A 24,438-nucleotide genomic window follows, 5' to 3' on the forward strand; every position below is an offset into this window, starting at 1 on the left:
TAGGAGCCTAGACCCCTTCTATTTGAAATAGAAGGAAGAAATCCTATAGACTGGAATAAGCCACGGCAAAAATAAACTGCTTTTTTGGGGGGATTGTTTCCTGTTAAATTAATCATGCAGTTTTCAGAGGAGAAATTTATCTGGGCTTACAGTATCCAAAGGCCCTACATTTCTAATAGAAATGTTAGGTGGGCATAACAAAATGTGACTTGCAAGACTCCACTCCTGGCGGCCTCAGAAAAAGTATACTGTGGCTTGGGAGAGGCATGAAGAATGGGTTAGTCTCCCTGCTTTAGAAGTGCTGATCCCTTACAGTTCACAGCTAAAGCACACCCCACTGGGGCCGTGGGGGAGCACGGGCCCCGCTGCTGTCAGTGCTGCTCTATGCTTTGGGCACAGAGGCAGTTTTAGTCCCATCACTGGGTGCTTCAACTTTTCACCTAAGTAGTAAGGCAAAGGAAGATTGTGCTGTCAGCAAGACAACCTGAGAGATCTTATCTCTGAGTGGTTGCAAATAAGTTAGAAGTTTCTCATGTATATTTTAAATGACACTTATGATTTATTTCTTAGGCTATTAACTTGCTTTGTGGCTTCAACTTTTTAACGACAATAGAGGTTTGATAACCTTTGAATCCATATCTGTTGCCTGCTTAGAAAAACGGAATTAGTCGTGACGTCTGTAAAGTAGTCAGCACTCTAATGGTCAGTCCCTGATGCAAGACATTTGTGCCTTTCAGTAAAGAAAAATGTTTAAAATATTTATAGAAAGGCAGGTTATAGAATACCTGACACCAAGTTCTGTCTTTGTGAAGAAGTTTCTAGTCCTGGGCCTGTGCTGAAGGCAAATCTAAGGTCCTGGTCTGCAGTGGATATGCCCCAGAGACACACGCTTTGCTTTTGGGAAATGTTTCTAATAATCTTTGCCCTGGTTTTCTACTCATGAAACGAAAGATAATGATATTCTGGCCTTTACTCCTTAATCTGTCCAGTGAGAGGCACAGCTCTCATGTTACCTACTGGGGGCTGCTGTGGTTGCAGAAAAGAACAGCCAACTTCTTCTGTGTATTTTAAAATTCAAGCATTTGCTAAGTATATAGGGAGCTAAAACTATGAGTCACGAGCTGCTGTTCACTTTCAGGCTTGGCCAGGGAAATGGAGATGGTTCAGCTCTGGTAGTGGTGGCAGCTGCCCCCATCGCTAGCTTCCCAGTTGTTATTTGTTGTTTAACAAAGCGTATCTAAATTCTCTAGTAAGATGTTTTATTTTCTGTACTCCTTGCTCTGTTTTCAAGGACAGTCTCTGTATGCTGGGACAGAAAAAGATTATATTCTTGTTGCTCTGTTGTATAGAAACTTCACAGGATTATAGCCAAAGAAGAAAGTCTATTTATTATGGAGGTTTTTTTAATCAGATGTCACAGAAACACACAAAGAAGGTCAACACCATTATCTCTTTTGCAGACGAAGAAACTGTCTCTGTAGTTATTGCAAGCAAGGAAGCTGTCTGGCCTTACAGACATTGCCTGGAACCTGCTCTGTAGCCCATAAATGAATTTGAACTTGCATAAGAATTTATTTTTTTGTATTGCACCTTTGGAGCCCATTTAACCTTTTTAGGGGCTTATTTCTCCAACAATAAATATGAAATATTATTGCAGAGATTGCCACATCCTTTTTATTAATTACTTTTGAGCTTGATGATTTGAAATGGAAATGGTTTAATTAAGCTGCTTGGATCTTCAGAACTGGCAATATTTTCATAGCAGCCAATGATGTCAAATAGTGTTGAATACTGTTGAAGTGAGGGCTATGTATGTCCACCTTGCCTGGGTAGTTTTCTCTTTCTCGGTACAGAAATTTGCCTGGAAGAAACGTAGGGATTATTTTTTCATGTTTATCTGAGCTATAAATGTCCAGCAGTCTCAGTGGAGAAGCTTTATGGGGCAGGCAAATGATAGGAAACCCCACATCAGGCTATTATCTGCCCATGAAGTCGTGCTGAAACATGAGGCTGATATGCTCCAAGCACCTGGAGCTTTTCTGCTCTCCACTGGTGATTTTTACACATGGCTTACTTAGAAGACTGATGCTTTGTTTAGGGTTGGCTTAAGACAAAGCACTATTAAATAAAAAGTAGGAGATGAGTAAGATTAAAAGTGCAATTGAATATAAACATGGGTGTCGGGGTTAATCACATTAAGCATTTAAAGGACAAGTTTTGGAAGGAAAATTGACTTTCCTGCTTTGGGTCCAGCCTGATCTCTGTTCCAAAGGTAGGATTCCCCTGCATAGCTACATGATCTCACTTCTGCATGTTGCAGGCATTTACAATTTCTCGTCTTGAAAATCTGCCTTTGACTTTGGGAGAAGAAAATATGAAATGAGAGAACCACCTGCTTGTCTGGTCCTTTCTGAAGCCATTTTCTTCTTTGTGCATGTGCTGGTGTTTGTGGAGGGAAGGGAAAGGAAAATACAGGTAGATGTAAAATGCAGACAACCAGTTAGTGGCTCTAGTCTTGGTCTTTGTAGTTTAGTTCACCATCTGTGAAATGCTCTTTATATTTTTTCCTGCTGTAATAAGCATACCAGTATGTTAATGTATCTCTTCTGTGTGCAAGGCTCTGAAAGTAGAGTTACATTTGCTATTTATCTTGGGAAGGTACATGCCCCCTCCCTGCAGTGGAAGCTGGAGGGAATCTGAAGGACTGTCTCATTTTGGGGAGAAAGCAGAGGCAGGCAGGAGCAGGGAATAAATCCAGGAACTGACTCAGGGTTTCTGTAAGGGATTCAAACCATGAATGATTTAAACTCATTAAGTTTGAATCCCATCCCAAATCTCAGCAAATTTTATGCTGTATTTCTCTCTTGCACATTCAAGATAAGCAATTAGTTTTCAACAGCAAAATCTCCTCTATCTGCTCTGAGGCTATTGAAGGAGCCTTCACAGAGCTCTTCCTTGGCAAAATGTCTCTTTTACCACCAGTGTTGTTTATGTATCATGTTCCTGTTGCCTGCCTGTCTGCTGCCCCTTCACCCCCAAAATGACCTGAGAGAAACTTTGATTTTAATGGTGAACCTGAAGCAGCCTGTAAGGAGAGTTGGGGTCTTTTGTGTACATGTAAGAGATCATTGCACCTAAAGGCTGACAGCCTTTTCAAAAGGTTAGCAAGCATCTCCCACTCATGCTCACAGGGAATCTGCCAGATTAGATATTTCTGTCCTGGCATACATCTAAAATCATAATGACTTTTATTTAGCATTAATGTGGATGCCTTGAACGTTTCTATGGGACTTCCACTGTCAATTCAGCATTAAAGTGCCATTAAAGCAAAGTGTTACTGTAAGAAGCAGTATCTGCCAAACATTTCTCAGAAGAGCACTGTGCTGTGCAAGATGGGTAAGTGTTCGCTCTTTTCCATTTTCATGTAAAAGTCAGAGCTAAGTCTTTTTATTGATTAGACAAAACAATAGAGATGTGTGAGAATGGTTGGCAAGAGTTTTTATGACAAGTGGCATATCAGTACATATTAATTTGCTGTCCATTGCACTACAGTCTCCAAGATGAATCTTCATTGATATTCAGGAGAACAAGATGTGAAAATGCACAGGAATATAGGACACTTCCTATATAAAATTGCCAAATTTTTCAGACTGAAATGGTGACTCCTGGCTATAAAACTACATTGCAAAACTTTTCTAACAACTTCTAAGTGAACTGTACTTGATATTTTTTTTTATGTAGCATTGACTATATGTTTATTCTAAACTCCCATTTCAAAAGCAACATCAATGGTTAGGCACAAGTTGTACTGGAAGCTAATGGGGTTAGGCTCCGATGTCACTTATGTGACTTCAGAAAGTTTTAGCTGAAAAGATCAAAATGACTGAAGAGGGCTCGTGTTTCCATAGGAATCTTCTGTATTCTGCATCGCAGAACCTTATCCTGCAAAGCAGTGTAATAAATCCTGAGATCATTTTACAGCCCTCCTCCACTCTGTTTAGACGATTTACAGCAGAAGTGGCCAACCGATAAAGACAAGAAAAAGTAAGCAATAACATGAGTGAGATCGTGAAATGGACTGAATAAATAAATCCAGCTCTCTTTGTTTGCAATCCTGATTTTGCAAGCTTTGAGGTCCAGTGGGGGAAATGCTTTCCAGCCTTTCTCTGCGTTGTTTTAAAACAAAAGATGGAATATCCCACCCCATAGGAATCCTATGAAGTATGTGACAAAAGCACGGGCTGACAACAAGCAAGATGTGGAATTTTAACAAGAGGTGTTTGGGTGGAAAAATGGTGATTTGTTAAAGTTATTTGCTCCCAGTAAAAGCCAGGAAATGGTAAGATGTCTTAATTTGAAGTTGGAAATGTGAGCAAGGGTGGCTGCACAGGGACCTCACATTGACCCAAGTGAGCTGCTCGCCTGACTTGCAGAACTGAGACCCACTCTGCCCGGTTCAGGCTGCGAGTTTGAACTCTGCATCTCCCTATCCCAGCTTTTGGTTATTTTGGTAAACTGGTCTTTCTCTTTTCTTTTGGGGAAAAGGTTTAAAAGGTCTCTGCTAAATCTGGTAGTGGGAAGGTAGTGTTTTGAAATCTTAGTTGTGCCGTACAGGAAATCCCTTTCCTCCCTACCTGTGAGTGCCCAATGGACCTGCTCTCTGCCGAGCTGATGCATTGCAAGGATTGGAATGGGAATATCAGACAAAAGAGCCTCTCATGTTTTTGGAAACTCTGGAAACTTCATGTTTTCTACCCTAGGAAGAGGACTAAACAGGGTTCTTTTCTCATGCCAGTATAGCATTCCCAAGGAAGATTCATGATTGGATTAAGTTCCTAGGCATTATAAATCAGAGCTAATGGCAGAGATAGGTTGATGGCTTGAAGTAAGTGGAAAAATAAATTGGGCAATGAGAAGGCCTATGGCTGAGAAGACATAAATATAAAATTTACACACACCCCCCCCCACCCCATGAAGAAGACAGACTTTCAATTCTTAAAACATCACTTAAACAGACAAGAAAAAAAGTCAGTTGCACTTGGTTTTTGTTCAAGTGATGGGAAAGTTGAAATCTGGGACAATGCAAAGCCCATGTGAAGCTTTTGAAGAAGTAAAATTTCTGTGTTTCCTGAAAAATACAGAGATAAGTAATATGAAACAATAATTTTGAAAGAGCATTAGGTTTTTCCAGGTGAAACTTCAGGGGACATAAAAATCTTTGTCAATATCAGATTAGAATGAATCATTAAAAAAAAAAAAAAGGAAAAGCTTATGTTCAGTCTCACAGGGTTGGATCTGCCAGAGTTGAATGTCTCTATTTGGCCTTGATCATTGTTCTTTCATCCTTTGTGCGGTGTTGGTTTGTTTCCACCCGTAGCCTGCTGCCTCTGTCCCAGCTCAACTGCCAGCTACCCTGGCTCAGTTCTCAGCTTTGTTCTCTTTTATGACTCAATCATGGACTGTAAAATCTCAGCTGATGCAGTGACTCATCACCTGAATGTACTCCCTTTAAAATGAAGTATCTTTTTTTGTGATAGAGAAAAGATAAGAAATTATTTTTCTAAGTAATTCTAGAGGCATTTCCTGTCTAGATAGCATTCCTACTTGTGGGTTGTTTTTTTTTGGTATAAAGCTAAATAACAGTTTTAAAAAAATATAAATAATATGTAAAACACTATTTAATGATTATACATGATGCAAAATCATACTCCCAGAAGTAAATTTAAACAAGTAATTCAAAGTGGTTGGCACCAGTCTGTTTTGTTGTTCAATGTCACACTGTTTCTGATTTCATTTATATTGACATACACTATAGAAACTTCTCTGAAGGGAATTGAGTTATTCTGAGGTGCAATTGCCACAGGTGAGATGAGAGTTAGAATGCTGCTGCAGCCATGAATGTGTTTTATTTGCCTCATCTGTAATGAAAGGTGTGCTCTCTTTGTTCCTCTGCTCTTTCGGATACCTTTAGAAGAATCTACTCCTTTGTTAGTGCTTATGAATGAGAATGTTCTATTGATTTTATTGGGAGAAACATCATCTCTCTGATAATGGCTAAGAATGGCAGAAGACAGATCATTTTCTTTGTAGCTGTTTTCTTTTGCAGAATGCTGAGGCCTTATGAATTAGTACAATTCGGGCATTAATGTGGAAAAAAAATGGTAATAGTCCTTCATTTGATGAACCCTTTTGTTTCTTTCCTGGTGTTACTCATGGGATGGTTTCTTTCCTGTCAGCTGAGAAAAACTATTATAGAATGAGAAGTTTTTAAAAATGGTGTTTGCCTACATGAGAGATTCTTTGGGTTTCGTAACTAAGTAGAGTCTTGTTTTTGACCAGTGAAGAGGTCTGTTACTAATGACCACATCAGCATCGTAAATAATCCAAGATAATTAACGAATATGAATCTCCTGGAATAAAGGAAAGAGAAGCTGCCTTTTCCAGCCTTAACAGTGCAAACATGTTCAATGCCTACCACAGCTGGGTGCCAACCAGCCGTAAACTTCACTGCGACCCTGCTGGAGCAATGCAGAGCTCATTACCCGCAGGGAAGCAGAGCTGCCCAGCTTCGCTGTCGCCTCTTTGGACGGTCAGTCTGTCCACCTCTGTTCTCTAGATGTATCACGTGGGTCAGTTCAAAGGCACTTCTTAAAATAATGCTTGTGGTAATGCTGAATAGAAAATAAGTGTGTGTGTAGGAGTAGTACGAAAAGGAGCAAGCAGTACATATGCAGGTTTTTCTGATTCACAAGTTGCTTTTTTGAATCTGTTGATGGAAAATTACCCATGGTTGTGCTGTTCTTTGATTTCTTCAGCTGAGGAGGCTGCTTGTGAGTTGAATGAGAAAGTTGAGCTCAGTGTAGGAAGGAGAGAAAGAGGCAAGTCTGTGTTTGTGTAGCTTTGAACCACTGCATGCCTTCTCCTGCTCCAATATATTACATATTTTTAGTAACCGGGGGCTTTATTGCCCTACGTATGCCTAGAGATGCAGGTGCATCCTAGAACTGAATGGAGCCCAGTGATCTCTGAACCTTTTTGGAAAATCTACAGCATTTTCACAATGGTCTCGTTGACATTAATGGAACTTTTAGTGAAATAAACTTATATTCATTGTCTAGGTTCTTTTATTTATTTATTTATTTTTAAATAAAAGTAACTTAAGGACAGTGACCTGAAGAAGTTGAAATTCCTCTTCAAGAGCTGAGTCTGTGTCACCACCATGGTAAATAATTCATGTAACATGAGAAGAATCCCCAGTTCTTTCAAATCATTCATGCTCTGTGAAATCAGAATGCAGCTACTTAAACCTGCAGAAATTCTTGGGTTCAGCATATGTGTTTCACCTGCTGAGGTTGTTCTATAACTGTTATCACTTATGGGTAGGCTCTAAGAGACACAAGAAGGCGTAGGATTAGGACAGACTTACACAGGTCTAAGAGTATTCTGTAGGTTATTTTTTTTTATTTAACTGAGAGCTCTGTGTTTTGGAAAAGCATTTACTAGATCTGGGAAATGTGTTCTATTCCCACCTCTTCTCAGTTGTATGTTGGATCTCAATAAGTCTGTTACACCTCTATTTACCTACTTGTAAAATAAGGAATGGTGATTTTTCTTTTTATTAGGTACTTTGAGACCTAGGATTGAAAAGGAGTTTTCTTCCTGAGTTTTTCAAACAAGCTTTATCTTAAACAAAAACAACTGCCTCCATGAAGAATAAATATTTATTGCTTTTACTGTTCTTTACTCTGATACCCTAGAATAGTGTCACAAATATTTTTGTTTTCAAGTAATTACGGTTTTGTGTTTACTTTCAGATTCATGAAAACCTTACTGGAAAGAGTGGACTTTTCTGTCTCTGTAGTGTTGGTGTGCTAGCAAACAGTGCTTGCTTCTCCAAAAACTGACCCTGGCAGACAATCTGACATTTCTGTGAGGCATGTCCTGACAAAGCTTCACGGAAGCCAAGCAGAGCTAGGACCATGAACTATTGACTGAGAAACTGCCTGAAAAATTAGGGTGAACTGCCACTTGCACAAGCTTTTTATCTGGCACAGAGCAGAGTGCTTCTTCCTTCCCTGCTTCTCCCTCCATCACAGCCGCAGGAATCGGTGGCTGCAGGAGCACGGCCACCTCACTCACACAGCCTGGGCCGGGGGGGTGTTTCCTGTTTTTCCATTATTATTAATATTATCATTATCGGAATGTTATTGTGATCAGTCCTAGCATCTACGTGAAATGAGACCAGCTGTAAACACCTGACAGCTATAAGGCAGCCACTAACCAGCCATCACAGTGGCACAACTAGTCCATTATGATTGACAGCATTTTTCTGATGGCCCTAAAAAGTATGGAGCTATCAATATAATCCTGTATACTTTTCAGGTGCAGTACTTTAGTAATTAATCTGCCAGGAATTGCAGTAGTATTAGAGGGTGGGAATTTGATTACAATATTGATTATACTTACGTATCTATACACTGCAGAAATGGAAAAACAGCTACAAGGGAGCCTGGAGTGAACAGTTTTGCTCCCTGTTTACAAGACGGCTGGGCTGTTGGCGTGATTGATTACCTGCACAATAACCTTTCTGTGTTCCAGAGAGCATACCCTATATACAGAGAAATGACCGTTCCCTCCCTAGGGAGGTCAGAGCTTGTAATGCAAATGTCAAATAATTTTTATACTAAAACTAAATAAAAGGCCTGAATGATTTTTATTAGTAGCTTCTTTAATGAATTCACTGTCCTTTGAACCCAAACAATTTCAGCTTTAAGCAGAAACCCCAAAATCATATTTTATAATATCAGAGAATTTTCCAGATTTGATAGACTTAAAACTGTTGATTTTGGTTTTAATTTAATCTCTATCAGACTGAAAAGCTTTCTTTTTAAGAAACACAAACAAAAGAGAAGAAATGGAACTTTAAAGTGAAAGATTTTTTAATTTTATTTTTTGAGCTATTTATTGACTTGAAAACATACAACGGGTTTATTATTTTACTGCTGGAAGATTGCCCAGGAGAGAATGAGCTACAAATGATATAGATTATATATCACACTGTATAATTAAAGACAGCAAACAGTCTACTGAAAAATATTTTATAGACTACTTTATATAATGGAAAGTTCATAGCAGTCTAACAGAGACCACCTAATATGTCTTTTAATATGAATTCTACCAGAGATTTAAATGATGGTTTGAACACCAGTGCTTTACAGTCTATCAGTCTTGGTAATAATTACACCTGCCGGCACAACCTAATTTCGAAATTCTAGTATCATTCAGAATTAACCCACTAGAAAAACTCAGCAGGCATTTGATGTAATTTTCTCCATTTTCTTTGCTATGTGAGCAGATCTCCTGGATGCTGCCTTGGAGTTTCTTCTTTGCTTCTTTTCTGTAACTTGTGATGACCAGTTTATTATGTATTTTGATAATTATTTCTCTGTTTTGTGATGAGGAAACTGTTGGAAGTTTCTGATCAAGATACTATTGAAATATGTCAATCAAAAATAAGCTCTTTAATTTTACATGTATATTCATTTTTAGCATCTGTGAAACATTTAGAATTTGGGTGGAAACTTATTCCCACTGAAATAATCAGGAATGTTATTACTGGCTTGGCTGGGACTAGGATCATTACCTCCCTGTGATGTTTTAGTTCAGTGTCCCCATACAGTCCACCAGTTTTCACTTAAACGTGCATTCCATGGTTTTCTCTAGAGTTTCTGATCTCTGGCAGACTGTACCTCTATTTTTGTTTCAGGCCTTACCAAAGGAATGTTGTTCTTGTTGCAAGTTTGTACTCACTGTGTAATTGTAGGTCTAGTTATGTTGTATTTCATGAATACAATTGATGGAATGAATTCTGGTTTCCCCTCACTCTGTGAACTGGTGTTACTTCAAATCTTTGAGTGTTAATGAGAACTTTGTGCAAAACTGTAGGACAGAAAGGGAACCCATGAGAGAAATGTAATTTGTTTTCACTCTTTTCCATTTTATGGCCACATTTGGTGTCATTATTCTGCTTGCTTTACTGGAAAAATGCAGCATGGAAAGAATTTGGGTTTTAATAAAAAGGGTTAAAGAAACCCTTGTGGCTAGATTTCCTGATTCTTGATAGTCATGCGACCTCTCTGACTGCTTTAAATCCATATAGACACACTAATGCATCTTGTATTTGTCATAACACTGAGATCTCTGGACTTGTTGGCTCCAAAGGGCTAATAAAAGTCTTTATTTTAGCTTTAATTGTCAGGAGGGGAAAAACGGCCCTAGCAGATTGAAAAGTGAGTTCTGGCTTGGTCCAGCTGGCTCCAGAAGAGAGCTCTGAATAGAGACATGGTGTTTCTTGACTGTCCTCTCAAGACAATGCTGTCGCTGCCCGTTCCTACTGGGCTGGCTGGGACCAGGTTCATAAGGCTGGTGAGGAGGAGCAGCACATCTCACGGAGAAGCCGTGCCCTGCAGAAGATGCTTGCCCTGTGGTGGGTATTATAGCGTTCATAGGAGGAAATGATAGAAATTTCTTCTGTGTCCCTTGATGGGTAGCTAGGCTAAATCTGTGATGTTGAAATTCATCTTAGTTTCCAGCAAGTCCTCAGAACCAAGGTTTTCAGGCAATAGTCATTAAAAGTACAGCTCCCTCACACACTCTCTGAATTGATTCAGCTGCTTGAAAACTGACTGCTGAAGAGACTTGAAGCACTTAATGACAGTTGTCTGAGAAATCCTGGCATTCATCCGGACCTGACAGCCATGGGGGTAGTGCTGCCATTTCTGGTAGAGTCTTTCTAGCAAATGTTCTGTGGCCAGGCTGCTAATAATATTGGAGAGCTCTGAATGTGATGCGTGAAGTTGATTAAACATAACATGTCTTTGAGAAATACTCAGGGATTAAATTCCCGTAAATAACACCCATGTTTTGGTAGTGCTATTTATAACAACTAATGAGAACTTGAAAAGACAAGGATTAAAAGGAATTATTTGTCTATTGGCAATACTCAAGGCTAATTTTCTTCATGAGATGGAAGTGTATATACCCAGGAAAGCTTTAATACACATCTATATTGATAAAGTTATTAAAAAAAATCAGACCATTAAATCCTCTGGCACAGATAGCTGCTGTGTATTGAGGTTTCTTGAATCTTCTTTCTTTTTAAACCCCTCTTGCAAGACTGCTTTTAACACTGTTAGTAACGGAAAGGCAGGATGCTTCCTGGGCTTGTAGGATGCAGTCTTGTGGTTGTTTTAGGAAGCTGGGAAGGAAGGAGCGAGACTTGGAAGACATAACATGTGTCGTCCTCTGCTACAGGCTGAAATTGCCAGCAGCTCTCTCCACATAATGAACTTGCAGCTGTGTGTGCTTACACTGTAGGGTGACACTCAGGAAGGGGCAAGCATCTTATGAATAGACCTAAATGCTAGTTACTGGTTCTGTATCATCCTGGTTAGCTGCATAAAAACTCTTGAGACAAGGGAAAGAGCATATTCAAGTGGCAGAGAAAGACAGACCAACATGGTTCAAGAACTGAATGAAAGTAAAGGAAGATGAATTGCAGATTATAATTAGAAAGCAAAGGAGCAGGCAGGTTTTCCAACCTCAGTGGGAAAAGGATGATTGACCTGAGCAGCAGGAGAAAAGAAGAGGAAATATTGCTGACAGCTAAAATGCAGAAGCTATTACTTGAGAGAATGACCTCTAAAGGAGAGTGGGGGGGAGGAATGTAAAAAAATCCCAACCAGTGAAACCTGCAGTGCTTGTGCTGGAGTCAGCTTGCCCAGGGAAGATGGAGAAACAACATTTGAAAGCGAGAGTATATTAAGTGAAATTGCTGAGGTTATTACATACGTGTTGTTTCACATGTTGTGCCGACATACATTTGTAATGCTTGTGTTTATCAGGGGCTGTCAAAACACACTTTAAAGTATTTGGTAAAGATGTTGAAGATGCAGTATGAGAATAGTAAGGCAAAGCAGAAGATGGTAAAGAGGATGGTACCAGGTACCTAGAGCCTCCTCTTCCCGTGCCTACTTACCTCATTCTTTGCTGGGCAAATCAGTGCATGAGGAGCATTTGTTCAAGAAAAACCTTCTTGTGGTCATCAGATATTTCATTCTGCCAAAATACCTTTCGGTGATAAATAACATATTTTGTTTTCTTGAAAATACAAAGTAAAGGGTCAGTTCTTTAGCCAGGGTAGACAGGAACTGTGCAGTAAAAGCACACTGGACAATGTATTTCTCTCCTGATGCATGGAGTACCCTTGGAAATCCTCAGTCTCTGATTTAGCAGTGTGAAATGCTGTGAATTTTCTGAAGAATGAAGCTGAGTGATTTAACCCACACTGTCACAGCCCTGCTACACATGAGGCTGCAGGCTGAGTGCACACAGCTGGATCTGAGCTGCTTTGCCAGTCCAGGGGCTTGGGTAGACACAACCACACTGTGATCCTGAGCTGGGTGTTGCTGCCTTGCAGCCCTTTCCTCTCTCCATGGCCTGCTGTGCTTTGTACCAGATCTGGACCATTTTTCAGCTACTTTTTTTCCCCTGGTTATGAAATTTCATTGACAGCTTTTTCTTTTACAAATTACATTTCATAAAAGACTGTTCTGCTTAGCACTTGTTTCCAGACTTTCTGGTTGTTTCATGTTGCTTTTAGTCCTATTTCCTTGTTCCTTTCCTAATCAAGATTTCTTACCTGAAAAGGTGTTTCCTATAAACAGAACTGTGCATTTAAGTGCCTAATAACACACTTTTAAACAAACCCTAATTATGAATAGCATTTGTGAATATTGTTAATTGTTTTTGGCTATAGAAAATTGACTCCCTGTAAGGCCATGTGAATATGTAAGTATGTAAAATAATTACTTGCCGTAAGAGATTCTTCTTTTTTCAGATAACAAATGAGGTTCTAGTAATTTTTATTTGATCACTGATATCTAGGCAATGGTCCGTCTACCCCCCCCCCCCCCCGCCTTTTTGTTTTTTTGTATTATCAAATCACTTGCATCTACCAGATGAAAATGTGAAAATGTAATGGAAATCTACTCCAAGCATGTGTTCATCTAGGTGGGAGTCAGATTGTGGAGGCATTCCAGGGCGGAGCACATGGACAATATTCAAGATCACAACTGGCATATTTGCTTCCTCAGGCCATGGTGTTTGGAGGCCTAATGATGCAAAAAAATCCTACTAGCTGCCTCTTAGGCACCAATATAGCTTTAATAATCAGGCTGCTAGTTAGTCCAGGCCTGAGATTTTTTTCTTCTAGCATGTCTCCTTCCCATGATAACTGTGGGTTTTCCGTATCATGAAATCGATTGCTCTCTTACTTTGATACCCATACATCACCCCAGTCTCATACAGTGCCTAATGCCCAAGAATCTTCAACTGCAGTACACTTTTTCCTCTTGCAAATGCGTGGCCTTGATCCCCATCCAGGATTAATTTTCATGTGGCAGCTACACCATTATGATGAATAATGTTGACTGCCTTTAATGTGAGGGGGAAAAAAGGGTTTAATAAGGAGCACGGGACCTCCAACCTCTGCGCAGGCCATACTGGAGCTGCTCATCTGAAGGCTGTTGTGTTAGAACTACTCTGTTGTGATTCCAATATATCTGAAATAATCCTAAAACTAAGCAAAAAAAATGTAACACCTGAAAATGGCAATGACTTTTTTTTTTTTTTTCCCCATACTGTTAGGAGAGATATTTGTGGATAGTGGGATGTAGACCTTAAATCCTCACAGCCCTCTTATCCATCTGCAGAGGACATACAGCACAATCCCTGTGGCATTCCCCATCGCTCCAGCTCAGCACAGGAGCTCAGCGTGTCCTGAATTTAAAGCCTGGCTCCAGAAGTACTGCTTATATGCTTAATGTTACGCAATGCGTGCGCTTATCTTGTTAGGAGATGGAGAGAAATATGATTCCAGAAAAAAAGTATTTTCTTTACATGTGTGTAACCAGCAAGCAAACAGAAGCCACTACTAACCCCTGCTGTGGAGACGTCCCCATTTTGTGCTGATCTGTTAGTTTCACAAAGGTTTTGGTTGTGGTTTTTATTTATTTTTTTTCTTGGATGAAAATATTTGAGTTCTGAAGTCAGACTACAAAGTAAGCAACTATTATTCCTTCTTTGTCAAGGACCTGTTTTCTTCTATTTGTCTTTAGCGTTTGTCAGCTGGTAAATTATGCAGTTTTTTCTTCCGTCTTTCTTGTTTTTTAGCCAGCTACAATTATGCTAGCTGATTCCCGTGTAGACTTGTTTTCAGCTGCATTGCTTACATGCCTTTTTAATAGACTGTAATTTTTGTTAAGTTAGTTTTGTCAGATTAACTACTTCCGATAAGATGCAGTATTATACTTGGGTTTTCTTTTTCTCCCAGCTGGATGCACAGAATATGTCGTTGCTGACTTGCTTTCTCCTGCCTCCCTCTAGCTAAATGGCAATATGCCACTGCAGCAAAACTTCTGTTAGAGGATTCATTGGCTTTTTTTGTTGGCTTGTAATGAGGCTTTGAGGTAGCTCACTGCTCCTGATTAGTGACAGGGAGCACAGAGAAAGGAGTAGTGCAAACCAGTCATTAACTCATAGTGAAAGCCTCAGCATTTAAGTTCATAAAGATGAGGAAAGACTCTGTTAAATCCTTTCTGTTCAGATTTGGCTGTTTTAGGTTGATGGGTTTTTTTTGTTTGTTTAGTGTTTTGTTGTTGTTGTCTTGATGCCTGCCTTGTTTTGTGGAAATAACTGGTTGAAGTGCTTATATTCCTGTCTTGCTGAGCTTATGTTACCTTTCTGCTCCTGGTATCGCTGCTCTAGTTTCTGCTGCAGGCCCCATTGTTGGTGACATAGTTGGGGGTTTAGGCTTGCCAAAGCTGGGCTTTGTCATTTGGCTGATCACTTGTGGACGTGGGGGGCCTGGAACATACCTGAGGTTTGGATTGAAGGTGGTACTCACCCAGCACAGAACAGGTGGATCTTGGCTGCGGCACCGCCAGCAAAGAGCTTATTGATGCTACATGCTCCGTCTTCTCCTGGCGTGGGACGTGCCAGGGCACCAGCCCAGGGTTTTCATCTCCCAGGGCTTGGAACACAGGAGAGAGGAGTTCTGTGCTTGTTCCCTGGGCTGCAGTTTCTCTTCTCCAGGCTGGCTGCTGCTCCAGGCTGCAAAGCGTCCTGGGCTCTCCGAGTGTGACACAGCTGTCTGCAGCAGCACAGCTGCAGACTCAGTGGAGAAATCTCCAGCTATTACCCTTCCTTTGTTTTATTGCTTGAAGAGAAAAATGAAAGGTTGTGTGAATCTCTGCAGGTTGAAATAGCTAAGTTTCACGGTACTCTGTGTAAGAGCTTCAGCACAGTTCTTTAGCCTTACAACAGAGTTCCTTTGTCTCACAGATTTCAGTTGCAGTCATGGTGTTAATAGCTTTACCAGATTTTGTTTTAATGCAGTACAGTGAATTATATTTCTGGGTGCTTGTTTGAAAGAGGATTAGCTGCTGGAACTGTTTATTTATCTTACAGTTTTTTTAAAGAAGTAAACAAAATGTGAAAATAATGGTACTGTACATTACAAATAATAGGGTATTTTCTGCCCTGGTTTCATGTTGGAATGGATGTAATTTGTGAAGTGTGAGGATGATAGAATAAATCATATAAGTCATCTTAAATGTGATTTGCCACCTGCTTGATTGTTCAGAAGTGTATGCATGCTTAATTAATCTAATTAGTCAATGCATATATAAGAAGCAAATTTACAGGCTCTCTGTCACCTTAAATAAAGCATTTTTGTTTTCCTAGGATAAATAATTCATTATAGTGGTGAGTGCTAGTCCGTAATCCTGGAGAGCTGGCTTCTTGTATAATAAAAAAAATAGAATTATGATGTTTCTTCCTTTTCCCCTGTGACTTCTCTTTAGACAGAGATTTCATGGAAGGAAAGAGGAACATCTGCACTGGAGGAACACAGATTCTCTTCCAAAAGAGAAGCAGAGAGCACACTAGCTTTGACATGGGCGTTTTTGTGTGAGAGATGATGTAACACAGATGCAAACTGGAACGTGCAGGGTTATCCCTAAAAGTGAAATAATTAACATGCTGAAAACCATGTCATGCTGAAAAACATGACAGAGTTCTAATAGCTTGGGTTTTGCTGCTTCAGAGGCTGGTCCACTACTTAGGACAGTATTGTAAACACGCCAAGGGACAAGAGCTGTATCTCTCTGATAAGTAAGCTGCTTCACATATGTACCCCCACAGTGCAATACAGTCAAACTGGAAACATTTGGATAGGTGGGCAATCTCAAATTTATAAAATTACATCATCGTTAGCTGCATAAAAAGTGCTGTGAGAAAGTGTCTGAATCAAAGGAAGTCCTGAAAGTCAAAGGTAAATGAGAAATAGCAAATTTTAAAATAACTGTTAATTATTGGCATGTGGCAGCCTGCAGAGCAGCAACTGGCTCAGGTCTTCAGACCTTGGCATGAGAAGGATGTCCATCACTGCGAGATGCTGCTGCTAGCAGATGGTGGTTAATTCTGTGAATTGTAGCTATTCTCTTGTAGTGATTTCATTAGGGACCTACTATGACAATGAAGACCCTCTTCAGGGTTTTTGCTACTATCTGCTATTGGGAAGAATGAAATTTCAGGTGAAGATGGGAAAAGAGTCTACGACTTGATCATATACTTCAAAATAATTTATACTATCCAGAGTGGAATAAATTCAGTATTTTGGTTTAGGTTTTGGATTTCTTTTTCCTTTTTGGCTCTGTAAGTAAAAATTCAAAATGAGTTAAATACACGTTCTTTAATGCCAACTGGTAAGCTTTGCTTTCTGAAAACATGTAATGACAATTCCTTCCTTGATTGTCAGGTGTAGTCCTGCCTCCTGGCATCCAGATCCACAGAAAACTCCTTGGACCTGATTATCTATTGAAATACATGTCTTGATGTTGCCACTGAAATTATTGGCAGTAGTCACTGGCTGGAGCTGAAGTAGGATCAATGCTGTTGCCTGGATGAATTTGTCCTGCTGTAGTATTTACCACTGTTTTTTACAGTTGTCTTCACAACTCCATGGCAGGTTTGACCACCAAAGCAGAATCTGTGGTGAGAGGATATTTAAAGGCATTTATTTTGCTCGGTTATCAAACACAGATTAGTGCAGAACTCCTGCAAAGCAAATTAGTATGGAACTGCATAATTGATACCTTAGAACCGTGAAGATTGCTGCGACTAGCTAGAAATGAAAAGCAGTTTGTTTCGAGGTGTTGTGCCCCTGTCGTGGTAATCCTGCTTGATTTAGTAAACTTTGAAAGGAAAGATGATCAGAAAGGCGATGTGTTCCAGGGTCTCGGCTCCTGTGCGCTGGGGTCAGCCCAGTGGACTCGCTTGTTTGTCTCATTAGTGTTGCTGGTGAAGGATGCTCTTGTGTCCACACTCTGTCATGTAACATTGCTCAGCTGCCTCTGTGAGGTCTCTTGGAGGGAAACTTGACTGGACCTGTCCATAGCAATTTCAGCTTTTGACGAAACTGCCTGCTTGCAGGGCTTTCTGCAGGTTTGGGGCTGAAATCTTTCTGCATTTTATGAAAATGGTTTGACAGCTACCCTTGGTGTCTGCAGAGTTTTCATTACTACTCTGTTTGTAAGGCCAGTAGTCTTTGAATATACATCTGTGCAACAAAACTGCTCTGAGGTAGGAATGGAGTCACTCCTATTTTCTGCTGGGAAACTGAGGCAGGCAGGTTGGATCTCAGACCCAGCAGTACAGGAGCCACTGATTATTGGGCAGCGGGGGTCAGTGATGGGCTTCAGAGCCCTGGGTCAGGTGCTGGGAATTAAGGGGCGGGGGGTGGGGCATATTTCAGGATGGATTTCATGGGATCAGAGTGAACATTAACCCCAAATAAATTCATGGTCGAGTCATGGAGGGCGAGTCAGGCTCTTGAGAGACAGGACATACAGGTGCTTTTCTCGGAACTACCAGGAGGTGCCTCTCTCTACTTGGGATTTATGGCCCATGAAGGAAATTGCCTTAGCCTTTTCCTGCAGAAATATGTCTCCAAAAGAGTCGAGTTGGTGGTATGGACCTTTTGCACAGTAACCCAGTGGCTAGAAAGCTAGGCTGAGGAAGATGACTGTTTCTCTCTTTTTGCTGGGAAGTCAGAAGTTCACATTTCTCTTTCAGGGGTTTGAGTGTGTTTTCCTGGGCCAGCCCAGGGCAACTGGACTGTGCCTGCTGAATGCTCTGTGCTGTGCCTTGCAGTCCTGTACTCCACAGGCATCCTTGCAGCCATACATGGGGATGAAACCCGTCTCTTCCTGTCTTCTGGTTTCCTTCATGGGGAATCCAGGGGTGGGTGCAGTGAGGCAGACGAGGTGCATTTCAGCAGGTTTCCTGATAGGGGCTACGGGGAGACAGGGAGCACTGCACCCACCGTCTCCTCAGCCTTGGCCTCAGCACCTTAAACTAAAGTGCGCAGGAGGTGATTTGCAATGCACAGGGGTAGGCACAGAGTGGCAATTGCTCTGTGCCCAAGTGATTTGGAATTTTTATTTGGCGGGGGGCACTCTGGTCCCCACTTCATGGTCTTCCTATGTGTTTTCTTCAAAATTGTTCAATATAGGCTACATACTGGAACACATACGAAACCCTCTTTCTTGCTGTAACACCAGGCTCTTTGTTGTACCCCTACTGCTCAGGAAGCCCTCAGGCCTGGAGAGGGGATTCCCAAGCTGCACTTTCTATAATTTTCTAACCACTCTGATGGTTAAGAACAATATAAGTTTTATGATATGCTTACTGGGTTATGGAGTTTATAGTACTTGTTCTTGATCTCTTACAGGGGAGCTGTATAGAGACCCGAGAGCAACAACTGGACTGGGTGAGGGAGGGTAGGTGGGAACTCCTTGAATTGGTGCTGCCATCAAGGGTGATTATGTTAAGACCTAGGCTGTTGCTCCATTTGCTTGCTTCTTGTTTCTCCACCTGTATCTCTTGATTAAAACCAGAGGCATACTAACATCCCAAGGTATTGCATTCCTTGATTTTTTTTTTTTTTTTTTTTTTTTTTTTTTTTGCTTTATTTTCTGGCTTTATTGTCTCCACCATTGCATTTTAGGCCAAATTTTGGACCTATTCTATTTGGCGGTGTCACTTTCCAAAACTGAGATTTCTCTTTTACTATTTCTGTATCCCCAGTGCTGAGTGCTTCCTGTGTGTCTGATCCCATTCACTGCATTTAACCTATAATAAATGCAAATAATGATAATTAGATAGTGAATAACGCTATTACAGATGCAGTTCGGTGCATATTTCACTGATTGGGCCAAATCAGGAAGCTATGCAATGTGCGTTGGCAGCTTTGTGAGCAGAAGTGCTTATTACTTATCTCAGATTGTAATGCGCTATCAATTAATTGCTCACAAATCTCTGGTGTCAGTTTGTGTGGGTTGTGAGGAGTGGTAAATCATTAAGTTTCGGTGGCACAGAGTTTGAATTACAATGCCAGTCCTGCAAGGTAGGAGATTTGCAAGTTTAATCTGGTGGAAAGAATCCCTTTGTCTCCCAGCATCCTGCTGCTGGTGGGGCCAAGTAGAGTTGCATGCACCCCATCCCCTCCACGCCCTTTCCTCTGCATCCTGTGCCCATCCAGTGGGTCTCAGCCCCCGCACACGGGTTTTTGGTGGTGACCACCTCCTGGTCTTCTCCTGTATCTGCCATGGCCCCGCTGGGCTCCTGGGGAACTGGTACCTAGAGGAGGATCCCTGGCAGCCATGTGTTGCTCCTCGACCCCTTCTGAATAGCAGCAGATGCTTAAATCAAATGATGCACGCCCAGACAGCAAACTGGTGTGTGATCAGCAAACACGGCGCTACAACCAAGCCCAAACCAAAAAAAACCAACCATGACAATAAAATAACATAGAAGAATAAAAAGTGTCTATGATTTGGCAGACAGCTAAAACACCGTGCAGTGATCATGCTGCCATGAGAATGGGAACAAATCTAATTCTCAGGGCACTGATAAACTCTAACTGTATGTTTGTCTCTAGAAGGCAATGGAGGCAATAGCCATGATTAAGTTGCCTAAGAACTGCCTTAAAGCATTAGCATTTTTTATTTTTGTATCTAATGTTAATTGTGTTAAGGGTGCCAAGGTTTGATTTATGTTTTACGAGAATGGGAGGCACAAAGGGAATAAGAAAAATAAGAAACTTTTTTTTTCCCCAGAGCCTCATAGGAATCCTGTCACAGAACCATCTTCTTTCATTGACTGTAAAGGATTTTTTTTTTTCATCATTTAACACTTTGAAAGCAAGTATTGGAAATTAAATAATTAACTTTCTTGTTCCAAGTATCAGTGTTGTTTTTAAGATGGTAACCTTGTTTACTTTTATTTCATTGTGGGATAACCAGCATGTGTCAGCAATCTTCCTGCTAAAACCCAAATGAAAACAAGGCACTGTCATTTTAGTGTAAAGAGGAGGGTGTGGAAAAGACTCTGATGATATCACCTAATTATTTTCCTTTGTCTCCACAAAAGCATCTATGTGTGTCTGTTTTAAATTAATCTCAGGCTAAAAGTGTTCCACCATTGTAGTAAAAGAGTTGATGTTGATGTGGGGTAAACCAGCCCTGGGATGGCAGGAGATGAGTGAATTGATGGGCATTCTTGGTACACTTTTTGGCCGATGATTTATCCCGCAGACAAGGAGCCCTGTGCACCCTGCAGCCAGCAGCAGCCTGCCAGGCATGGGTACGTTGGAGTGCTCAGCGTCGCACAGCTCGGCTCCCTGGGATCTCAGGCTCCGCTTCTGACTGAATTAGCTCAGTGCGAATCTCCGCTTCCCTCTTCTGCAGTGGTTTGCTTTTCTTTGCTATCCAAACAGTGATCCTTGTGATCCCACTGGACCTGCAGTGACTGGTTTCTTTGAAACAGTGTCTTTTGTTCTTCTCCTAGTATTTTTCAAGCAGATCTTCTGACCTCAGACAGAGTTTGGGGGTAACTAGTGTAATCCTTCTTTGACACATCCCATGTTGGGTACAGGATCTGGCAGCAATTCTGCTCTGCCTTTAACAATATTCATACTAGAGAAAAGTCCAAGGTCAAACTGTGGCATTTCAGAAGGTAAAAGATGCTCTGAGTCCTAAAAGCAAAAGCAATCTTTTGGCTCAAACTTCAGTTCTAAGTAGAAAATGACATTCTTTCCCACAGGTCTGCCCTGGACTGCTGGACTCGTGTGCAGCTCTGCAGGTGCGTTTCGTTGCATTTTAACCATGCCTTTCCCACCTTCCTTGTATTTCAACAGGGGTCCCTTTAATTTGAAGAAAAAAATAATCTTAGAAGAGAAGCCAGATGCAGCAGATGTGTAGCTGCAGAATCACTGTCTGTGTCTCTGTTATTTAAAGCCCACCAAGCCCCATGCATGCAGAGGACACTCTGGTCTGACCCTCCACTGCAGGAGACTCTAGTGCTTGCTGCTCTGTGTTTACTTTTCTAAGCATTGCTGTGGAATAATTTATTTTGCTGAGTTTGTCTGGCCAAGCCATACATTTGTGCCCTGTGGCACTGAAGTGTTGACATGAAGACACTGTTGCAAATTACACCACATAGGTCGAGGACTTCAAACCAGGCACTCTTTGACCTGAAGTAAATTTCTGTAGAAATGACGCGGGAATATATAAAAACTGTACACTTCTACTACTTCAGAAACATTTTGTTGATACAGGAATACATGTGCTGAGGCTACTAATGAAATGCTGTATTGCAGTTTATCACCTTTGTAGGCGGGTAAGCAGGGCTAAAACCTTCAAATGTCTTTTCAGTTTGTGTGCAGGTATTTTCAATTTTATCTGATCTATGAATAGGGAAAGAGAAAAAAAAAAAAAGACTAATCAGGATAAGGACTGCTTAGCATATATGAAAGCTGATGTGCCTTTCAGACATGCCAGTCAAAAGGGAGTGCTTACTAAAGAGCAGCAGTGATTATTACAAGATTTGTACATGTAAGGGATTTTTTTTTCTGTGTCTAAGTACAAGGCAGTTGTCAGTACCTGCAAAGGGAAAAGTGTGTCTGCAGAAAAGAAAGGTGGAGCACGCTCATATGGAGTCCGATACTGATTCAAATAATAGACACTTTTATTAAAATGTAACTCTAGCCACTAGCTATTAACTACAACAAAAAATGTTTTATTTATTCTGTCTGCAATATTTTCGCTTTATGATACATCCTAGGAACTCTGATAGGTTCATTTATTTGTCATTTGAGCAGTGAAATATGAGGGAAGGGTTGGGATCTATAGTGTTATTATGTGGGAGTTATTTGTGCCTTGTGTTCAATATTGCAGATCATAATGACTCTTCTTCGGTTCCAGTGTTTCATCTGGCATGAAGGTTGCTGAGCATCACACTCATTTTCTGAGTGAAGGAAGGGGAAGGGAGGAGTGCTGGCATGTCATGCTCAATGTGGCCATGAGATAATACCTGTGCCCAGCAAGTCCTACAAAATAAACATAAATGGTTAAATTCAGGTGCATAAGAACATTCATTTTAGTTTCATCTGCCCCATTGTATTAACTAGACTTTTTGCTTAGTCATAACTAATTTAAACAGCTGAATATTGGGGAGCAAACCACATATTTAAGGCAGTTTGCAAAACTGTCAGCTGAATTCTCTCTCAGCAGGGAAAAAAGCATCAACCCAAACCTAAATTTGCTATATAAATTATTCATTGTGAATCATTCACTTAATTCTCATAATAAATGGTTTCCTACCCTTGGTTCTATTGACTAATTACTGTGTTTAATGTTTTTACTGGCTTTTGTTTTCCGTGCAATTTAATTTTGCTGGGATGAGATAGTCTGGAAAAGTCCAAGTGAGGGAATGAAAGCTGTGTCTGTGCTGGTGCAGCTCCCACTGAGAGCCAGGAATTCAGCCACAGATCCTGCCACAGCCCTTCACAGCAAAATTATGCTCAGTAAAGACGGAGGAAGAATTGTGTCCTGACTAGTGCAGCCTCTCTTTATGCTTCTTACTGTGGAGAGGACCATGTTGCTATGCATTAGCCGGTGCTATTTTCTGCTGTCTTTGAGTTCACTGGGTTGCTGAGGCAGCTCAGAGCTGCAGCCCTGCTCCCTTTTTACTTCCTTTCCCAAGCCCTGCAGAGCACACACCGGTGTGTCCGCAGAGCGTCTGCCTCCGCAGGACTCCTGCCTCCCTCTCCTCTGCTTCCAGACTCTGGCAGAGATTGTCCCAGGGACTCCCCAGGTATGTTGGTTTGGAGCTGAAGAGGGAGATGGCGTGTGTGGCCAGAACAACCTCTTACCTACTTCATACCCCCTGCCTCCCATAGCAGCTTTGTGCCCTGTATAGGACTTGCTGTTTTTGAGGCTAATAGCAAAACAGTTTTCTCAGCCCAGGTAGGGATTAGCAGACTGAGGTTAGTTCATGTTTATGAGAATATACTTTGGAATTTATCTACAAGCTGTTTTATCAAAATAATTTCAATTCTACTAATTTTTCAATATCGAAAGTATCACCAGGATTGACATACCTGGGTAGCACTGAAATGCCCTGGCTTGGTTCCTGGATATTTCCTCTGCAGTCACAAAGCAGAGCTGTGTCCTGTCCCAGCAGCCGTGTTAGAGGTCTTTAGGCGAGATTCAATCCTGAAGTAGGTGTCTACGCTCTGTAGTTGATAATATTGGTGAGTGAGCCAGAAAAGCTTAAAGGAAACTCCTCAAGTGTGAACTCACAGTCTGACACTTGAGCAGCTGAAGGTGATGCTGCAACAAATTTATACCTGTCTACCTCAGGAAGCCATGAGGAGGATGGATAGAAGAGCAGGGTACATATTACAGTTGCTTTCAGTGTTGTGTTTGTGCCCATAGATACTGTACAGATGGATCTATTCAAATAAACACATGATGTGACTGATAATAGTCCAGTAATGAATATTAAAAAAGAATTCTGGTTTCTCGCTAAATACTGATAACTCTGATTTATGTCACATGAAGCAATGAATCTCTTACTGATATTACTGAAAGAATACTGAATTTGCAGAATTTAAAAGAATTTTAAACTGGGAGTGCAGTTTGAATAAGTCTTACCAAGTGCTCTTCTCACAAAAGCACCTTTGACTTCTGTTACACACAGATTATTTGCATGACCTCAGGAAAAGTCTGGAAATTATTTACTATCTAGGTTACAGAGCTGTGTTTGAGTTTCCAGCAACATGTGCCAAAATAAGGCAGATACAAAGTAAAATAGTAACAGAGATTTTCTTTTTTAACTGAATAGAAGAAGCCTTTGTAGCTTGTTACAAGCCAACAGGAATTTGATTAGCTTTTTTGATAATTTATCATGTTTTGATTTATTTTTTTTTAGACTTTTTATGCCAACCTTACAATTTGATGTTGAAATCTTCGT

General features: G+C 40.8%; 1 long non-coding RNA gene across 1 annotated transcript in view; it reads left to right on the forward strand.

Annotated features, from left to right (window-relative positions):
• LOC135580196 (uncharacterized) overlaps nucleotides 1-22,791 on the forward strand; it is a 92,600-nt gene extending 69,809 nt beyond the window's left edge. The window contains exons 2-3 of the long non-coding RNA XR_010474508.1: nucleotides 21,226-21,264; nucleotides 22,359-22,791. This is a non-coding gene — a long non-coding RNA (uncharacterized LOC135580196). The remainder of the gene's footprint in view (nucleotides 1-21,225; nucleotides 21,265-22,358) is intronic.
• The last annotated feature ends 1,647 nt before the right edge of the window (nucleotides 22,792-24,438 follow it).

Source organism: Columba livia, chromosome 9 (genome assembly GCF_036013475.1).
Source record: "Columba livia isolate bColLiv1 breed racing homer chromosome 9, bColLiv1.pat.W.v2, whole genome shotgun sequence".
Classification (NCBI taxonomy): Eukaryota; Metazoa; Chordata; class Aves; order Columbiformes; family Columbidae; genus Columba; species Columba livia.